General features: G+C 41.0%; 1 long non-coding RNA gene across 1 annotated transcript in view; it reads right to left on the bottom strand.

The window, feature by feature from the left end:
* LOC111535315 overlaps positions 1–9,197 on the bottom strand; it is a 10,096-nt gene extending 899 nt beyond the window's left edge. Inside the window, exon 1 of the long non-coding RNA XR_002729385.3 lies at positions 9,074–9,197. This is a non-coding gene — a long non-coding RNA (uncharacterized LOC111535315). The remainder of the gene's footprint in view (positions 1–9,073) is intronic.
* Between the last annotated feature and the right edge of the window lie 7,291 nt (positions 9,198–16,488).

Below are 16,488 nucleotides of genomic sequence, written 5' to 3'. Positions count from 1 at the left end.
TTTTTTTTTTTTTTTTTTTTTTTTTTGAGACGGAGTCTCGCTCTGTCTCCCAGGCTGGAGTGCAGTGGCTGGATCTCAGCTCACTACAAGCTCCGCCTCCCGGGTTTACGCCATTCTCCTGCCTCAGCCTCCCGAGTAGCTGGGACTACAGGCACCCGCCACCTCGCCCGGCTAGTTTTTCGTATTTTTTTTTTTAGTAGAGACGGGGTCTCACCGTGTTAGCCAGGATGGTCTCGACCTCCTGACCTCGTGATCCGCCCGTCTCGGCCTCCCAAAGTGCTGGGATTACAGGCTTGAGCCACCGCGTCCGGCCTTGAATGCATTTTTTATGTATGATTTTTTAAATCAGGATATTAGATTTTATCTCCTAATGTTCTGATAGGCTATAAATCATAGCTCCTTTATTTAAACTTAAACAGAATTTTAAAAACACATGAGAATAAAGATTTAGGTAGTTTTAAGTTTGTTTCTTTTGTTAAATTATTTTGAAAGCAGAATTCAAACTTTGAACGCAAAAATGTTGTTGCTGATAGGTTCACATCATATTCAAGTGTTATGTTATACGTGACTTTAACAGAATTTTAAGTTAGGAGATGAGCAGTAATGTTAGAAAGTAACATCTGTAATATTACTTTTCCAATATACCTCATCCATGCAAATGTCTCCTAGGGACATTTCAAATAATCTTTACCAAAAGTTAATTAAATAAGAAATGAGGCCAGATGTGGTGGCTCACGCCTGTAACCCCAGCACTTTGGGAGGATGAGGCGGGTGGATCACGAGTCAGGATATCGAGACCATCCTGGCTAACATGGTGAAACCCCGTCTCTACTAAAAATACAAAAAAAATTAGCTGGGCGTGGTGGCAGGCACCTGTAGTCCCATCTACTCGGCAGGCTGAGGCAGGAGAATGGTGTGAACCCGGGAGGCTGAGCTTGCAGTGAGCCGAGATTGCGCCACTGCATTCCAGCCTGGGCAACAGAGTGAGACTTTGTCTCAAAAAAAATAAATAAATAAAAATAAGAAATGATATTTATCTATTTATAATTAATCTTTTCCCTGATTTACAAAACTACATATAATTCAACAACATTTTATAAAAGCAAGGGAGGGATTAAAAATAAAGTGAATGTGGGAAAAATTAGCCAGGGCTGATGCAGGGATTCACATTCATGCTTTGAAGTCCTATGTACTTGTTAAATTTAGCTTAGGCTTTCTAACAGGCATTGCAAAGAAGGAAACAATCAGTTCCATTATTCACAAGCTTTTTTTTAAAGAAGTGCTATTTAGAGGGGTACAGCATTCTAGGTTCTTGAAGCCTGGGGCTTGAGCTCAATCATCTGCTAGCCAAAAATACTTCCTGGTGGTAAACTGGTTGAAAGCTGAATTAAGAGCTGTATTTTGACAGGAGGGCCTAAAAATATGTCATTCCTCTGCTCTAAAACCTTCAGTGACTCTCCACTGCCTATACATTAACTATACATTTCTTTTTTTTTTTTTTTTTTTTGAGACGGAGTCTCGCTCTGTCACCCAGGCTGGAGTGCAGTGGCCGGATCCCAGCTCACTGCAAGCTCTGCCTCCCGGGTTTACACCATTCTCCTGCCTCAGCCTCCCGAGTAGCTGGCACTACAGGCGCCTGCCACCTCACCTGGCTAGTTTTTTGTATGCTTTTTAGTAGAGATGGGGTTTCACTATGTTAGCCAGGATGGACTCGATCTCCTGACCTTGTGATCCGCCCGTCTCGGCCTCCCAAAGTGCTGGGATTACAGCCTTGAGCCACCATGCCCGGCCTACTATACATTTCTTGATCTGATATTTGAAGCCATCCTCAAAACCAAGTCAAGGTGAGCTTCCTGAAGGCAGATAGCATTTCTTATTCAATATTGTATTTCTAGCATTGTCACAGGTCCAGTGACAGTGTAGGTGTCAACAGATGCTCAGAAACAACTCTTACATACAGGGACTCTCAATCAACCAAGAAAATTGGCAGAAACCTCTCCAGTCCTCTTTTCTCTATCTGTAAGGCCTTCCCCTGCCAGCCCTGCCAGTTAAATGCTGGCCAATTTCTTCAAAATCAATACTAATATCTTCATCACCAATAATAGCTACAGTAACATCACTTTGTATTTCTATTGTGTTCTACAGCTCACAAGTACAGACACAAAAATTCCAATTCTATTCTCATAATCAGCCTTGCTTTGTAGTCAGGGCAGGGATCATGGTCCCAGCTCCACAATGCAGAAACCACATCTTGTACAAGATCACATCCTTATTAAATGGGAGATGCCATTGCCTCCTGATTTCCACAACAGGTTGTGGTCTCTTTCTCTTCTTCAAACTCTTGTGGCATTCAGTTTGGCATCTCTTATCAAAATAATTCCACTCATTTTATATATTCCTTTATAGTTTATTTAAAAAATGGTTTCTCATCCAAAATTCCTATTTTTTTCATTTTTACAACTTCATTCGGAAAAAAATTAATCCTCTCCTTACTATGAGGACCCTGCTGCTTTCTCCGCTCTCTCTAAAAATATAAAAAGTGAAAGCTACTCAGTTGATTTCACCACTATCACTGCATTCATTTTATCATCTGCCAAGAACAATAGAAACTAACATTTTCAAGGTTCCTACTCTCTGGAAGGTTCTGGGATAATTTTTAAATAGCTAATACTGCTTTATTTTACTTCTTTGCTCTTAGACTGTTAAATTTCACACACACGCTTGCACACGCACATGCACACACACGCACACACCCACACCCTGAAACAGTTCTAACCTGAAAATAAAGTATGTTCTCTCCTTCTGTATGTACACTTTGACCAGTGGGGAAAGAGAAGAGGAGTAGGTGATGAAAAGGAGCTTAAATCCTTTCTAAAACTCTGCTACAGTGACTGATTTAAGAACCAAGTCTAGCTGCAGTCCATCAGAGGGATCTAGAATGTGTTGACAAGAGCTGCCAGTTAGGGGAATTTCTGGTGACGACATCCTCAGGTAGGAAAAGACTCCAGCAGAGAGATTTTGATGAGGAGACTCTTCATCTTTCACCTTGGATCTGAGTGACAGCTCCAAGCCAGAAGAAGGCTGGAGAACAGAACTAAAGTGGAAGCCACCACCAGAAATCTTTTGGATTTGAGGACTAGTAAGTCCCTGTGCTAAGATGCAGCACTACACAACTCCAGGGGGCACTCTTCACATGGCCCATACTGTGCACATGACCTTGGAGTTATGCAACATGGGGTCCTCCTCATGGTATCTGGCCCTGTCCTCCCATACCACTGACTGCATGTCACAGGGGACATCCATGTCAAGACCCTCAAGGGAACTGGAAACTTTCAAGCTTTCATTACTCATTTAATGACTTGGTGCTTGGCGTTTTGATTTCAGTTCACTTTATGGCTTCCTTGAATAAGATTTTAAAGATGTCTATGATGGGGAGCACCGGGATTCTCTAGACATGCTAAGCAGGAACTCAAAGGTGAGTATCATGCCAATTGTGTGATTCCTCCCATAGCATAACTCAGGATCCTGATGGCAAAGATTTCTCTGGAAAAAAAGGTCAACTTCATCCAGACTGTGTGGCCTCCATTTTCTTAGCTATGTTTTTCTGTGAAAAGCATTACCTTTTGAGAAAAGCAAATTAGAAATTATTCTAATTTATATATGGGGCCCAGCAACAATTTCCCATCCACCCTTCAGGTCTGTAGTTCCTAAAACTGACTGTACTTTAGAATTGCTTACAGAAAATGTATTGATACCTGGTTTCTACTCCAGGACAAGTCAGTCAAGATCTCTGAAGGTGGGCCCCAGGCAACTAAATTTTTTTTTTTTTTTTTTTTTTTTGAGACGAAGTCTCACACTGTCACCGGGCTGGAGTGTAATGGTGCAATCTCAGCTCACTGCAACCTCTGCCTCCCAGGTTCAAGCGATTCTCCTGCCTGAGCCTCTGGAGTAGCTGGGATTACAGGTGCCCGCCAGCATGCCCAGCTAATTTTTTGTATTTTTAGTATAGATGGGATTTCACTATGTTGGTCAGGCTGGTCTCAAACTTCTGACCTCGTGATCCTCCCGCCTCAGCCTCCCAAAGTGCTGGGAGCAACTACCTCTTTTAAAAAGTGTCTAAGTGATTCGCTGTGCTGTCAGGGTGGTGAACCTGTGCCTTGGATAGTTTTTTAATTCTTCCTCTAATCTCAGTCTCAGTGATAAATTGAGCTTCAGAAGGTTTGCTTAGCTGGAGAAACTCAGTTATGAAACTGGAGAGGACATCAATGAGATCACAAAGGCAATGAGACGAACACGTCATTTAAAACAAATATTTATCAAGTGCCACATTCCCGGTCCTGTATCAGGTGCTGGGAACACAAAATAATTATGACAAAGTCCCTGCCCTCAAAAAGTTTCTGCTCGAGCTGGAAAGACAGGTATGTGAATTACTATAACACAGAGCAAAATTAAATCAAGCTATTATGGGAGCACAGGCTGGGGAAAGAAATAAGGGAAGGTTTTGGAGGAGAAAATACATTTGAGGTAGGTCTTCAAGCAGGGATAAAGTTCTGATCAATGGAAAAGAGGCAGAAGGCATTCCAAAGAGGTACAGCTTGAGCAAAGGCATAGAGGCAAGAAAGTGGATGGGATATTGAGGAATTATGGGAACCTGGTTCAGAAAATAGTAGCCTATGAGGCTGGAGGTTTTTATTGTTTAATTATTACTTTTAAAATTTTCTGTAGAGATGGGGTCTCATGTCACCCAGGCTGGTCTCAAACTCCTGCCTCAGCCTCCCAAAGTGCTTGGGTTACAGACGTGAGCCACTGCACCTGGTGAGGCTGGAGATTGAAATTTAAATGTGAAGCCAGGCACATTGGTGCTATGATTGCACCTGTGAATAGCCACTGTACTCCAGCCTGGACAATATAGCGAGACCCTGTCTCTTAAAATGTTTTTGAAATTAAAAAAAAATTGGTGGAAGGCCTCAGAAGCCCCCATAAGTAATCTGTAGGTGTTATGAGTTTGTGACTCTATATCTATATGGTATGTGTCTTAGATGAAGAGAACACAACAAAGATTAAAAACCACATCATGCCATGATAATATCTGAAACAAATAGAAACATGATCAATATGAACTTTGATAAATACATCTGAGGTAGTTACTCATCCTGTTTTTGGGCAGCCTTCTCTGTTTTTATGCTTTAGCACTTGTAGGTGCTAACCATGAGGCAGAAAGCTGCGCAGACAAGTCACTTAAATTATTTATCCTAAATCAAGTTGTGTTTAAGAGTCTTCTCTTGTTACTCCCACTACTCTGAGGGAGCTGGACACACCACTGTTGCATTTTTTTTCTGTGCCTTTTACATATGTTCTCTCTGTTGAGAATGCCATTTCTTCCTTCTGTGATAATGCCCATGTACTGACTAAACTCTTAAATTGCCAGTTCTGTGTGTCTTTCTATAGCATTTTTGTAGGGACAGCTAATCTAAGTTATTAATTACACTGTATTTAGTAACATGTCTGTCTTCCCCGCCAGACTGTGAACCCCTGGAAGACAGAAACAGGATCTTTTTTTTTTTTTTTTGAGGCGGAGTCTCGCTCTGTCGCCCGGACTGGAGTGCAGTGGCCGGATCTCAGCTCACTGCAAGCTCTGCCTCCCGGGTTTATGCCATTCTCCTGCCTCAGCCTCCGGAGTAGCTGGGACTACAGGCGCCCGCCACCTCGCCCGGCTAGTTTTTTTTGTATTTTTAGTAGAGACGGGGTTTCACCGTGTTAGCCAGGATGGTCTCAATCTCCTGACCTCGTGATCCGCCCGTTTCGGCCTCCCAAAGTGCTGGGATTACAGGCTTGAGCCACCGCGCCCGGCCAGAAACAGGATCTTTTTAAACTTTCAGTCACCAGGACTCAGCACAGTGGCTGACATGTTAGTGTTGCAGACCGAGTGAATGAATGAGAAAGCACTTACCAGATGTTGGAAAGATTTAAACTTATCAATTATGTCCTTTAATGTTTAGGTACTGGGACTCAGGAAAATTTTTTCCATATTTAAAACCATTTGCTCAGGTTCAAAACACTTCTCTTCTGAAGTGTACACTTATATAAGCAAAATGACAGCTGCTGAACCTATCAATTTATTTCCATGAAACAAGCAATATTTCTCTCTTTAGTACTAATCTGCCAAGGAAATATTAAAGTTAATGTATCTTTGGCTAGAAATATAAATATTAATCAAAAAGCTCCTGAAAACAACTGAAGCCTACGAAAGGGGAAAAAAATCCCCTAAGGGATATGACAATAGAATTTTGGGCTTCCTGGGATAAGAGGAGAGAGGGTGGTACTCTTTGTGAATTTTGATGATTTCCAGTTCCTTAAATGTATTCCACTACTTGGGGGATTAAAAGGTTTACTGGTGAGAGTGTCAGTTGCCAAAGGACTAAGGATAGATTCTTTAACCCTGTAAAAGAGAGCTCCAACAACTTCTCCAACAGGAATCTTGAAATATTTGTTATCTCAGTAATAATTTTGCCCTATTGTTATACTTCCTTGGTTCTTCAACAATCCTGTTACCTCTGCAAGAAATAACATGTTTAAGGAAATTAATTTTTGCACAGTTGCTCCCGAACTCTATCTGTAAGGCACCTTGTCTATTACTCTGTGCATTTGTATTGGTTTTTGCCTCATGTATTTTGATGCTCTGTTGTTAGGTGTGTACACATTAAGGATTGTTTTGTCCTCTCGGAGAATTGAACCATTTATCATTAGGTAATGTGCTCTTGTTCATCCCTGATAATTTTCCTTGTTCTGAAGTCTGCATTGACTGCAATTAATAGAGCGACTCCAGCTTTCTTTTGAATAGTGTTAGCATATATTAGGGGTTGAATTGTATCCCCTCCCCCAAATTTTTATTGTTGAAGTTCTAACTCCCAATACCTCAGAATGTGACTTGTATATTTGGACACAGGGTCTTTAAACAGGTATAAAATTAAAATAAGTTGGTAAGAATGGGCCCTAATCCGCTATGATTAGTGTCCTTATATGAAGAGGAAATTTGGACACAGACACGAACAGAGGGAAGTCTATATTCTTCTCAAGAGGGAGAAGATAAATCTACAAGCCAAGGAGAGAGGCTAAGAACAGATCCTCCTCTCATGATCTTCAGAAAACAATCATTCTGCCAACACCTTGATCTCAGACTTCTAACTTCCAGATTGTGAGAACATAAATTTCTCTTGTTTAAGCCACCAATTTCTAGAACTTTGTTATGGAAGCCCTAGCTAATGAATACAGCACGGTCTCTCTTCCTCCATTCCATTACTTTTAACCTACTTGTGTCCTTATAGAATGAGTTTCTTGTAGACAAAATATGGATCTTGTTTTTTATTGACTGACAATCACACTCACAAAAAATTGACATATTTGGACAATTCACACTTAAAGTGGCTATTGACGTATTTGGTTTAATATCTACATGTTCCTAATGTTTTCTACTCATTGCATTTGCTTTTTGTTTATTTTTGCTCCCTCTTCTTTTCTGTCTTCTTTGGCATATCAATTACACTTCTTTTTGAATTTTTTTAAGTAGTTGTCCTAGAGTTTCCAATATACACTCACAACTGATCTAAGTCCACTTTCAAGTAATACAATGCCACTCTAGAGATAGTGCAGTTACCTTATTCCCAATTCCTCATTCCCATCCCTTAAAGCATTTATGCCATTCATTTGACTTACCCATAAGCTATCATCACCCAATATACTGTTACTGTTATTACTTTAAACAGACAGCTGAAAGGTTTAAAGCACTAGAGGGACAACAGGACACATACCAAATTACTGTAATAAAATGTAGACTGATGGGTCAAAAAAACACAGAAAGTCTGCATTATAAGGTAGTCATTTGGAGGAAGGAGGCATTAAATCTAGAAATTCTAGAAATATTAGGAGAGGCCGTATTTGGTAAGAACATGGAAAGATGAGTAGGATTTGGACTTGCATAGAGGGGAGAGCAACTGGTAGAGAATATCCCAGGTGGAAGGCATGGGATAGGATTGGGGAAAGGACTGGAATTAAAAAACACTGAGAATTTCAAGTTGGTTAGAACTTAAGATGTGTGATAGAGAGTAATTGGAAATAAAGTTAGAAAATAAGGTTGGGCTCATGTGGAATTTCTATTAACTTTCATGTTTGTACATCTATCATGTAATATTAATTGACATTAATAATAATAATAATAACTAAGGTACTACAAAATCCAAGGTGCCTTGTAAACTGCTAAGGTAAAAAATAACATTTAATATAATTTTAATGCTGTTTGTTTACAGTATTCTCATTGTAAGTATAGTGTAAAGTTTCATTTTTGAGGAGGAGTTAGGATGGTAAGGCATGTGAATAAGAGAAATTAAAGTCAGTGAACAAAGCAAAAATTACATAGTCAAAATTACCCTTGAAAATTCTTTAAATTGCCCAAAAGGTTCATTAAGCATGACTTTATAAATACTATTTTATGCAGTAATTCTTAGGCATACTAAGTTGTGAGAATAACTAAACTAGCTAATCTAAAGAACAAAAAGGGAAGAGGGAAAAAGGGAATGAAATTTATAAGCAGACGTCTGGGCATTTAAGCCACTCCATACATAAAATGATTATCAAATTCCTCTGTAGTGAATGGGAAAGTGTTTACTCATTTGGGTTTGCTATAAAGCCTCTTTAACCTTACTATATATATGAACAGACTGTTCGGTGATGGTGTGTGTGGTGGCAGAGGACAATAAAGCAGACAGTGGTGAGGTTTAAGTACGAAAGTCAGTGGATTCATTATATATATATGTTTAAATTGATATCATAAGATAGTAGAAACATGGGTTTTTGTGTCTACAATAGTTAGAATTATCTAGATTGAAAGTAGAAGTTCATTTGAGCTAGTTAAAATAATTAAAGAAAAATGAGGGATAGATTGGAGGGAGGTGGAATCAGATGGCTGAATAAGACACCTTCAATGAACATCTCCCCTCCAGGAATAGCAAATTGAAAAACTATCCATACAAGAAAGTTCCTTTGTAAGAACCAAGAATTAGGTGAGTGATCACAGTACTTGGTTTAAACAGCTTATCAAGGAAAGGCACTGAAGAGGGTAGGAAAGACAGTCTTGAATTGCTACCACCACCCCTCCTTCGTCCTCCAGCAGCAGCCGCGGTGAGGAGAGAGAATCTGTATGCATGAGGGAGGAAGAGCACAGTGATTGTGAGACTTTGCATTGGAATTCAGTGCTGCCTGTCACAGCAGAAAACAACACAAGAAAGAATTTAGCTGGCGCTCACAGATGAAGCATTTAGACCAGCCCTAGCCAGAGGGGGATCACCCATCCCAATAGTCAGAACCCGAGTTCCAGCAAGCGACATGACCATGGGCTAAAGTGCTCTAGGACCCTAAATAAACCTGAAAGGCAGTCTAAACAAGGACTGCATTTCCTGGGCAAGTCCTGGTACTGTGCTGGACTCAGAGCCAGTGGACCTGGGGGGCATGTGACCTAGTGAGACCCCAGCTGGGGTGGCCAAGGGAGTGCTTGTGTCAAACCTTCCTTAACCCTGGGCAGCACAGCTTGCAGCTCCAAAAGAGACTCCTTCCTTCCACTTGAGGAGAGGAGAGGGAACAGCAAAGAAGACTCTGTCTTGCAACTTGGATACCATCTCAGCCACAGAACAGGGTACCAGGAAGAGTCCTGAAGTCCCCAAACCAGTCCTAGTTCCTGAACAACATTTCTAGACACTGTGGACCAGAAGGGGACCTTCTGCCACAGTTCTGGCAGGATTCATCTCTTGCTGACTAAAGAGCACTTGGGCCTTGAATAAACACCAGCAGCAGCAGGGCAGTACTTGTCACAGGACTTGGATGAGACTGAGCGCTGTGCTAGCTTCAGGTGTGACCCAGCACATTCCCAGTTGTAGAGGCTATGGAGACAGACTCTTTCGGTTTAATGAAAGGAGAGGGAAGAGTAAGCCTTGTAGCTTGGCTACCAGCTCGGCCACAGTAGGGTAAAGCACCAAGTGGGCTCCTGGGGTCTCCGATTCCAGGACTTTGCTCCTGGATGGCATTTCTGAACTAACCCAGGGCCAGAGGGGAGGACACTGCCCTAAAGAGAGACCCAGGCCTGGCAGCATTCCCTGCAAGCTGACTGAAGAGCCCTTGGGACTTGAGTAAACCAAGTAGTACTTGCCAAAGGCCTGGAGCGGTGGTGGCCATGGGGAGAAACTTCTTCTGCTTGAGGAAAGGAGAGGTAAGAGTGGAAAGGACTTTGTCTTGTGGCTTAGTTGCTAGCTCAGCCACAGTAAAATAGAGCACTATGAAGCTGCCTGAGGTTCCCAGCTCCAGGCGCTGGCTCTCAGATAGCATTTTTGAACCTGCCCTGGACTGAGGGGAGCCTATAGTCCTGAAGGGAAGGACAGAAGCCTCGCTGAATTCGCCACCTGCTGACTGAAGAGCCCTTGAGCCCTGAATGAACATTGGTAGTAGCCAGGCAGTGGCTGCTGCAGGCCTTGGGCGAGACCTACTGCTATGCTGGCTACAGGTATGACCCAGCACAGTCCCAGTGGTGGTGGTTACGGGGGTGCTTGTGTCACTCCTTCCCCAGATCCGGGCAGCTCATCATGGAGAGACTCCATTTACTTGGGGTAAGTAAGAGAAGGGAACAAGAGTCTCTGCCTGGTAATCCAGGGAATTCTCTCAGATCTTACCCAAGACCACCAAGGCAGTACATCTACGAATCTGCAAGAGTCACAGCATTACTGGGCTTAGGGTGGCCCCTAATGCAGATATGCTTGCAGTGAACAGAGACTTAGATCACAACACTCAATTCCCTCTGAATACCTGGAAATCCTTCCCAAGAAGGATAGGTACAAACAAGCCCAGACAGCAAAGACTACACCTAACTCTTCAATGCCCAGACATTGCTGAATATCCACAAGCATCAAGACTATTAAGGAAAACATGACCTCACTAAAAAGCATAAATAAGGCACTGGTGACCGATTCTGGAGTGACAGAATTACATGCACATTCAGACAGATAATTCAAAATAGCTTTTTTTGAGGAAGCACAACAAAATTCAAGATAACACAGAGAAGGAATTCAGAATCATATCCAATAAATTTAAGAGAGATTCAAATAATTTTAAAAAACCAAGCAGAAATTCTGAAGCCAACAAATTCAACTGACATACTGAAGAAGGAATCAGAGTCTTTCAACAACAGAACTGATCAAACAGAAGAAAGAATGAGTGAGCCTGAAGATACACTACCTGAAAATACACAGTCACAGGAGACAAAATAAAAAAGAATAAAGCATGCCTACAAGATCTAGAAAACAACCTCAAAAGGCCAAATCTAAGAGTTACTGACTTTAAAGAGAAGGTAGAGAGAGAGAGGGGTAGAAAATTTATTAAAAGGGATAATAACAGAGAACATTCCAAACCTAGAGAAAGATATCAGTATTTAAGCACAAGAAGATTATAGAACACTAAGCAGATTTAACACAAAGAACACTACTTCAAAGCATTTAATAATCAAACTCTCAAAGGTGAAGGAAAGAAAGAACCTTAAAAGCAGCCAAAGAGAAGAACTAAATAACATACAAAGGAGCTCCAATATGTCTGGCAGCAGACTTCTCAGTGGAAACCTTACAGGTTTGACATGGCAGTACACATGGCGTGACAGAGTGGCATGACATATTTAAAATGCTGAAGAAAAATCTTTTATCCTAGAATAGTATATCCAGTAAAAATATCCTTCAACCATGAAGAATAAATAGAGACTTTCCCAGAGAAACAAAAGCTGAGAGATTTCATCAACACCAAACTTGTCCTACAAGAACTGCTAAAGGGAGTGCTTCAATTTGAAAGAAAATGATGTTAAGCAATAAGAAGTGATCTGAAGGCACAAAACTCACTGGTAATAATAAGTAAACAGACAAAAACAGAAGTTTTTTTCTTAAGATAGGGTCTAGATTTGTTGCCCACCCAGCCTGGAGTGCAGTGGTGCTATTAATAACACAGCTCACTGCATCCTCAACTCCTGGGCTCAGGTGATCCTCCCACCTCAGCCTTCCAAGTAGCTGGGACCACAGTCTCATGCCACTGTGCCCAGCTTATTTTTTAAACATTTTTTATAAGGACAAGGTTTTGCCATGTTGCTGAGACTAGTCTCAAACACCTGGGCTCAAGGTGTTGAGACTGCCTGGGCAACATGGCCAAGACTGTCTTGGCCTCCCAAAGTGCTGGGGTTACAGGCACGAGCTACTGTGCCCAGTTAAACACAGAATATCCTAACACTGTAATTGTGGTATGGAAATTACTCACATCTTGAGCGGAAATACTAAAATACGAACCTATCAAAAGTAATAATTACAACAACTTTTCAAGACACAACAGTATAAGATATAAATAAGAACATTAAAAAGTTAAAAAGCAAGCAGTTAAAGTGTAAAGTGAAGTTGAAGTGTAGAGTTTTTATTACTCTTCTTTTTGCTTATTTGTTTGTTACAACCCATGTTAAGTTGTCATCAGTTTAAAATAATGGGTTACAAATTGTTATTTCCATGCCTCATGAGAACCTGAAATTAAAAAACCTACAGCAGATACACAAAAAGTAAAAAGCAAGAAATTAAAACATACCACCAGAGAAAATACTCTTCCCAGAAGGAAGGGAGGGAGGGAGGAAAGAAAGCAGGCAGGAAGGCAGGCAGGGAAGACCACAAAACAACAAGAAAACAAATTATAAAATGGCAGAAGTAAGTCCTTACTTATTGATAGTAACATTTAATATAAATGGACTAAATTCACCAATCAAAAAGACACAGAGTAGTTGAACTAATTAAAAAAGATACAATGATCTGTTGTCTACAAGAAACACTTTACCTATAAAGACACACTGACCGAAAATAAAGACATGGAAAAAAAGTTTCATGCCAATTGAAACAAACAAACAAGGAGCAGGAGCAGCCACATATGCTTTTTTTCTTTTTTTTGAGATGAAGTTTTGCTCTGTTGCCCAGGCTGTAGTGCAGTGGAACAATCTCAGCTAACTGCAACCTCTGCCCTACTGGGTTCAAGCAATTCTCCCACCTCAGCCTCCTGAATACCTGGGATTACAGGCACGTGCCACCACGCCTGGTGAATTTTTGTATTTTCAGTAGAGACGGGGTTTCACCATGTTGGCCAGGCTGGTCTTGAACTCCTAACCTTAAGTTATCTGCCCATTTCGGCCTCCCAGAGTGCTGGGATTACAAGCAGGAGCAGCTGTATTTTTATTAGGCAAAAGATTTCAGACAAAATCTATAAAAAGAGACAAAGAAGGTCATTATATAATGATAAAGGGGTCAATTCAGCAAGATAATTTAGTAATTCTAAATATATATGCACCTAACACTGGAGAGCACCCAGGTATACAAGGCAAATATTATTAAAACTAAAGTCAGAGATAGACCCCAATACAATGACAGCTGGAGACTTCAACACCCCATTTTCAGCATTGGACACATCACCCAGACAGAAAATCAACAAGGAAACACTGGATTTAATCTGTACTATAGACCAAATGGACTTAATAGACATTTACAGAACATTTCATCTAATGCCTGTAGAATACACATTCTTCTCTTTAGTACATGAATCATTCTCAAGGATAGGTCATATGTTAGGTCAGAAAAGAAGTCTTAAAACACTCAAAAAAATCAGAATAATATCAAGTGCCTTCTCTGACCATAATGGAATAAAACTAGAAATCAAAAACAAGAGGGACTTTGGAAACTATACAAACACATAGAAATTAAAAAATAGGCTCTTGAATGACCAGCAGGTCAATGAAAAAATTAAGAAGGAAATTTAAAATTTCCCAAAACAAATGAAAATGGAAACATGACACAGCAAAAGCCATGAGATACAGCAGAAGCAGTACTAAGAGGAAAGTTTATAGCAATAACCACCTAATAAAAAAGGAGAAAAACTTCAAACAACCCAACAATGCATCTTAAAGAACTAGAAAACAAGAGCAAACCAAACCTCAAATTAATAGAAGAAAATAAATAATAAAAATCAGAGCAGAAATAAATGATATAAAAATAAACAATACAAAAGATCAATAAAAAGATAAGATGATTTCATGAAAAGATAATGTCAATCAACTGTTAGCTAGACTATAAAAAAGAGAGAAGACCCAAAGAAATAAAACCAGAGATGAAAAAGGAGACATTATAATTTAAACTGCAGAAATTCGAAAGATCATTAGAGACTACTATGAGCAAGTATGTCAATAAATTGGAAAATCTAGAAGAAATGGACAAATTTCTAGACACATACGACCTACCAAGATTGAACCATGAAGAAGTCCAAAACCTGAACAGACCTGTTATAGGTAATGAGATTGAAGCTGTAATAAAAAGGCTTCCAGCAAAGAAAAGCCCACTCAGGTGTCTGCTCCTGGATCAATTCCCTCTGGTCAAGGGTAGGAAGGGGTTCATGCTGGTACAACAGAGACTCATAACTGTTAGCATTCGGATCTGAATGGGAGGAGCAGTTCCTGGGCTTTTCTTTGCAGTTCTTAGAAAAGTAATGGGCCAGGAAGATAACCTATTAGGTCTATATCATTATGTCAAATTTGGATTTAATTTCAGATTCTTCATATACTTGCTTTATGATACTGGAAAATTTATTTCTTAATTCGTGTACAATATACTGTTTTCCTAGTATGTTCCAGGAAACATACTAAGTTCTAAGTAAATAATAATGTATACCTTTCCTCAAGAAACTTAGAATCTAGTAGAGTGACAGACAAGAAGATGAAGAATTTGGCTAATTACGATAAGGACCTTTATAGGGATAAGCATAGATTTCTGTAGTAGCTTATAAGGGGACATTAAACCTGGACTTGAGAGGGTGGAAGTATTAGTCTGTTTTCATGCTGCTGATAAAGACATGCCTGAGACTGGGAAGAAAAAAAGATTTAATTGAACTTACAGTTCCACATGGCTAGGGAGGCCTCAGAATCATGGCAGGAGGTGAGAGGCCTTCTTACATGGCGGTGACAAGAGAAAGTGAGGAAGATGCAAAAATGGAAACCCTTGATAAAACCATCAGATCTCATGAGACTTATTCACTACTACGAGTAGTATGGAGGAAACTGCCCCCATGATTCAAATTATCTCCTACCAGGTCCCTCCCACAACATGTGGGAATTATGGGAGTACAATTCAAGATAAGATTTGGGTGGGGACACAGAGCCAAACCATATCATTCAGCCCCTGGACCCTCCAAATCTCATGTCCTCACATTTCAAAAGCAATTATGCCTTCCCAAAAGTCCCCCAAAGTCTTAACTCATTTTAGCATTAACCCAAAAGTCCACAGTCCAAACTCTCATCTGAGACAAGGCAAGTCTCTTCTGCCTATGAACCTGGAAAATCAAAAGCAAGCTAGTTACTTCCTAGATACACATGCCCTGTAACAGAAAGCCAGCGGGGCAGTCAAATTCTAAAGCTCCAAAATGATATCCTTTGACTCCATGTCTTATATCCAGGTCATGCTGATGCAAGAGGTAGGTTCCATTGTCTTGGGCAGCTGTGCCCCTGTGGCTTTGCAGGGTATACCACCCCTCCTGGCTGCTTTCATGGGCTGGTGTTGAGTGTCTGTGGCTTTTCCAGGTGCACAGTGCAAGGTGTCAGTGAATCTACCATTCTGGGGTCTAAAGGATGGTGGCCCTCTTCTCACAGCTCCACTAGGCAGTGCCCCAGTAGGGTCTCTGGGTGGGGGCTCCGACCCCACATTTCCTTTCTGCACTGCCCTAGCAGAGGTTTTCCATGAAGACCCCACCCCTGCAGCAAACTTTTGCCTGGGCATCCAGGCATTTCCATATGTCCTCTGAAATCTAGGCAGAGGTTCCCAAACCCCAATTCTTGACTTCTGTGCACTTGCAGGCTCAAAACCACGTGGAAGCTGCCAAGACTTGGGGCTTGCACCCTCTGAAGCCATAGCCCAAGCTCTACATTGGCCCCTTTAAGCCACAGCTGGAGCAGCTGAGACACAGGGCACCAAGTTCCTAGGCTGTACACAGCATGAGGACCCTTGGCCCAGCCCATGAAACCACATTTTCCTTCGAGGCCTCTGGGCCTGTGATGGGAAGAGCTGCTGTGAAGACCTCGATGTGGACTGAAGACATTTTCCCCATTGTCTTGGCGATTAACATTTGGCTCCTCGTTACTTATGCAAAGTTCTGCAGCCAGCTTGACTTTCTCCTCTGAAAGTGGGATTTTCTTTTCTAGCACATTGTGAGGCTACAAATTTTCCAAACTATTATGCTCCACTTCCCTTATAAAACTGAATGCCTTTAACAGCACCCAATTCACCTCTTGAATACTTTGCTGTTTAGGAATTTCTTCTACCAGATACCTTAAATCATCTCTCTCAAGTTCCAAGCTCCACAAATTTCTAGGGCAGGGGCAAAATGCTGTCACTCTCTTTGCTA

This window comes from Piliocolobus tephrosceles, chromosome 14 (genome assembly GCF_002776525.5).
Source record: "Piliocolobus tephrosceles isolate RC106 chromosome 14, ASM277652v3, whole genome shotgun sequence".
Taxonomy (NCBI): domain Eukaryota; kingdom Metazoa; phylum Chordata; class Mammalia; order Primates; family Cercopithecidae; genus Piliocolobus; species Piliocolobus tephrosceles.
This window is presented reverse-complemented; position numbering and strand designations above follow the sequence as displayed.